Source organism: Triticum aestivum, chromosome 4A, assembly GCF_018294505.1.
Source record: "Triticum aestivum cultivar Chinese Spring chromosome 4A, IWGSC CS RefSeq v2.1, whole genome shotgun sequence".
Classification (NCBI taxonomy): domain Eukaryota; kingdom Viridiplantae; phylum Streptophyta; class Magnoliopsida; order Poales; family Poaceae; genus Triticum; species Triticum aestivum.
Genome location: NC_057803.1, coordinates 244,026,354 through 244,031,211, shown reverse-complemented (window position 1 = coordinate 244,031,211; position 4,858 = coordinate 244,026,354). Strand labels below are relative to the sequence as shown.

The window sequence follows — 4,858 nt, the reverse complement described above, 5'->3', positions numbered from 1 at the left end:
GAAGGCAGCCTGTCAGGAGGCGAAATATGTCGCGCCCCACCACACACATGTCTAATGGGTAGCGCGAGCAAACAGATGTTTTGCGTGACTGTTTTGGCCTAGAAGATCACATCAAATAGAAAAATGTTCAACATCGAAGTTGTTCATCTCGTCGAAACTAGTAAATATTCTTTTGGGTGCGTTTTCATCCGAGGTAGATTACTGCCACAAAAAAGATCCGCGAGGTGCAGCCAGTTTAAAACGAATAATTTTGGAAAGTTCGGACAAAACCAATCCGAATTTGACTAGGGTTTTGGACGTGAATCCAAGCCTTTTCCTTGCATAGGAAGTCCACCCGCCTCTTATATACCTAAGGGGTGACGGCCGATTGAACAACACATAATCGAACAAAGCATCTACCACTTTTTATCTTTTATCTTTTCTCCTTAACCCTAGTTGTTCTTCTTCCTCGTTCTTCGTCTGTTCTTCTTGTTGCAGGGCAGCGAATCTCGAGGCCCTAGGGGCGATCAGGTCGACTTAGGGAAGCCCATAGCCACCGCGCACCCTAACATGGTCCCTCCCAGACGTGTGGGTTTTCGGGTCCTCAAAAACACCTGCCGGATTGCCTGCGTACCACGCTTCCGACCGGGTCTCCTTCGACGTGAGCCGCGGTGCATCACCCCCAGCTACGAGGGTACACGGTGAGATGTTCGTGTGCGAACTGGTGGCTGATGGGTCCATTCACCTGGGTCCATTTGGCTGGGCACTTGGGCGGCCACAGCCAGCGCCAGGCAGAGGGGCGGGGCACCTGGGGCCTCCAGGTCAGGCACTCGGGGTATCCAGGGGCGTTCCCCAGCCAGCGACCGGCCACCCGAGGCCATGGATGGCCGGCCCCCCAGAGTCTCCAGGACCTCCACGTCCTCCTTCTTCGCGTTTCCCTCTTCCTTCTTCTCCTTCCCAGATGCTTGGGTCTCCCTCCTAGCTTCTTCATGGGACTCTTCTTTGTACCTAAGAATGCACAACATTTCCGTTTGAGGTAGAACCCATTTCCCATGTGAATTCGAACAAAGATCGAAGAGAAAAGAGTTAACCTCGATTTCAATGGCACGTGCACGATCTCTCGCCATTGGTCCTCTTAGTGCTTGTGGTTGCGAGGGGATGTCCATGGAGATGGTCGAAGGATGCTCCGCATCATCTTCCCCTCCCCCTTGGGAGAGATCCGTCCGCGCATCGTGATCTTCATCACCATGGTACTTGGCCAAGTCCTTGACGTTGAAGATGTCGCTTACGTTGTACTTGTCGCATGGAATGTCGATGTTGTAGGCATTGTCATTGTAGCACGCGAGCACCTTGGAGGGTCCATCGGCTCTCAGAAGTAGATTGGACTAGCGCTCCTTGGGGAAGCGGTCCTAGCGGAGATGTAACTATACGAGATCACCTGGTTGAAACACCATCGGTGACATGTTGATGTTGAGCTTGGAGGTGAGGCAGTGTATTTGACGTTGGATCATGGACCTTGTTTCTTCATGCATCTTCTTCAGGTAGGTGGCTCTTGCGCTAGCGTCCATGTTCACTCGTTCTTGGAGTGCTAGAGGAAGGATGTCCAAGGGAGACAAAGGGTTGAAGCTGTAGACAACTTCGAAAGGGGACTTGCCGGTAGTAGAGTGTCTTGCACGATTGTAGGTGTACTCATCGATGGGTAAGCATTCCTCCCACTCCTAGATATTCTTCTTGGTCAATAGGCGTAGGAGAGTGGAGAGCGTCCGGTTGATAACTTCCATTTGGCCATCGGTTTGAGGATGATAAGCCATCGAGAATAGTAGCTTGATACCGAGCTTGGCACATAGCGTCTTCCAAAAGTAGCTAAGGAACTTGACGTTGCGGTATGATAAAGTTGTCTTTGGCCCTCCATGTAACCTCAAGATTTCCCTACAAAATAGATTTGCAACATATGAAGCATCATCTATCTTATTTCATGGGATGAAATGTGCCATTTTATAGAATCGGTCCACAACAGCAAATACGGAATCCTTGCCATTTTGAGTCCTAGGTAATCCGAGCACAAAATCCGTGCTAATATCTTTCCACGGTTGATGTGGGATAGGAAGTGGCCTATGTGAACCATGGGATTGAGGTTGTGACTTAGCTTTGCGGCATGTAGAGGATCGGTTGGTGAAGCATGAGACATCGCGGAACATCTTGCCAAAAGTAGTTCTTGGAGAGCGTGGCAAATATCTTCTCTCGTCCAAAATGTCACATAAGTCCTCCTCCATGAGCCTCTTGCAAAATTAACAAACAAAGAGAAGACTCAGAGATACATAGTTTGTTAGCTTTCATTAGATAACCATTTTTGATATAATATTGCTCCCAAGATGTATGTGTCATACACTTAGCATAAGGAGTAGCAAAAGTAACATCGTGCTCATATAAGTCTTTGACATGTTTGAGTCCAACAACATTCAATTCAAGTTGAGTAACTAACATGCATTTGCGGGAAAGAGCATCCACCACAACATTTTCTTTGCCCTTAATGTACTTGATCACCTAAGGGAAAGATTCAATAAATTCACTCCATTTAGCATGCCGTTTATTCAAGTTGGTTTGACCTGTAAGGTACTTAAGTGTCTCGTGATCGGTATGTATGTCAAATTCATGTGGGCGAAGATAATGCTCCCAAACATGCAAGACACGCACTAAAGCATACAATTCTTTGTCATAGATGGGATAGTTAAGTTGAGCACCAAAAAGTTTTTCACTAAAGTATGCAATGGGTAACTTTTTTGCATCAACACTACACCAATTCCATTACCACTAGCATCCCAATGAACCTTAAAATTGTTGTCAAAATTAGGCAAAGCAAGAATCGGAGCATGTGTAAGCAAAGATTTGAGCTCATCAAATGCGGTAGATTGCAAAGGTCCCCAAAAAAAGGGTGCATTTTTCTTACTCAAGGCATGCAACAGCGTGCCAATAGTGCTAAAGTCTTTCACAAAGTGACAATAAAAACACGCTAGACCAAGGAAACTACACACTTGTTGCAAGTTAGTGGGTTGAGGACAAGTTTTAATCATGAATATGAACACCCTGTTAGTACACAACGAAGCCCAAGAAAAAAGTTTGTCAACGCCGAAAATGCATTTGTCCATATTAGCATAAAGACGTTCTTTCCGAGGAGTTTGCAAAACAACTCTAAGATGGTTAACATGATCTTTTAGGGGAAAAGCTAACATGCAACCGACCGATCATGTGTGCCGCATCCGCCGGCTCCGCGTATGTCAGGTCATCTCTTTAATCGGATGGACGAGAGCGTCCCTGCTCCCACGTCATGCGCGTTCGTTTTCTGAAACCGACCAATTCACCCCAACCATTTCCTGAAACAAAGCCGTTGTTTTGGGAAAACGCCCTTGTAGCTGAAGCCGCAACGTGTTCTTACTAGGTTGGGAGAGGCGACGAGGTCTGGATCTGGGAGGGTGGCAGCGCGGCCGGGGCTAACCTACCGCCGTGATGATGACTTCATCTTCGGGAGCAATGGCGGCCGCCGATAACCCAAGCAGGTACGGATCTCCCCCGGTGATTTCTCCTCCTTTCCTCCATTTTTTCTCGCTGCCGCGACCACATTTCCCACGCGCTTGCCCTGCTCCGCCGCCTCCCATCCCGGCCCTCCCTGCGGCACCTCCTCCCACTACGCCTCTCCGTCCTCCGCTTCCGCCGCCTGCCCCACTTCTTCCTGTCCACCTTCAACACACTCTTCGTCGCCGGCCCCAGCCCCCTATCGCTCCACCCGCAGCTTCTCCTCTGCCTCCTCTCCTCCACGCCGCCTACTTCTCGTTCACGCTCAATCTCCTCCGGCTCATCTCATCCCGCCTCCCCATGCCGGCGTCGCTCGTCCTCGCCTCTCACAACCTTCTCATCGAGGCCGCCGCCCGCTCCGGCCACCTCGCCGTGTTGCTATCGCTCTTCCACCGCCCATGCTCCCTCCACGTGTCGCCAGACGCCCACACCTTCCGCATGCTTACCCAGTCGCTCTGCCGCTGCGGCCAGGTCCACACTACCACTACCCTGCTCGATTAAATGTTGCACACGGGCATCCCTGCCGATCCTCTGCCATACACCACCATACTCAACGCCCTCTGCCGCAAGAAGCAGCTCCGAGAGGCCTACCGATTGATGTGCCTCATGCGAGGCCGTGGGGTCTCGCCTAATATTGTGCACCACAACACTGTCATTGTTGGAATGTGCCCCTGAAACAGAGCCGTTGTTTCAAGAAAACGCCCCTGCAGTTGAAGCCACAGCGTGTGCTCACGGGTTTGGGAGAGGCAACGAGGTCTGGATCTAGGAGGGCGGAGGCGCGGCCGGGGCTAACCTACTACCATGACGATGACGAGATCTTTGGGAGCTGCGGCGGTCGTCGACAACCCAAGTAGGTAAGAAATCTCCCTCGGATCCCCGTGATTTCAATATTTCCTTCCATTTTGTCTGGCGGTCGTGTGATCGAGGGATAAGGTTGTAGGGATGGCGGTGGGTTTGTGCACCCGTTGTGGTGGTGGGCACTGGTGGCAGTGAGCCGTCGCGGCGGCTTTTTTTGGTGCGGTGGAGATTTGTGGTGCTCCGCTGTTGTTCTAGGATTACATGGGTGGTAGTTTTGTACTAGGAGGAGGAGGTCGCCGGTGTAGTAGGAAGAGGTGGTCGCCAGTGTAGTGGGAGGCCAGAAATTGCCGGCATTGCAGGAGCTCATAACATTTTTTTGCTGGGGTTGTAGAGTTTCAGAATTTTTGCATCTCATAACATTGTTGAACTTACTTATCTCTTTCATAGGGAAAATTCTGTGTAGGCCATAGCAAAGTTTTTGATTTATGCAGTTGATTTCTCCCTGTATCCC

The 4,858-nt window shown here is 50.2% G+C and overlaps 1 pseudogene; it reads left to right on the top strand.

Moving 5' to 3' along the window:
- The first annotated feature begins 3,507 nt into the window (after positions 1 to 3,507).
- Positions 3,508 to 4,224, top strand: LOC123083788 (pentatricopeptide repeat-containing protein At4g01400, mitochondrial-like; annotated as a pseudogene).
- The last annotated feature ends 634 nt before the right edge of the window (positions 4,225 to 4,858 follow it).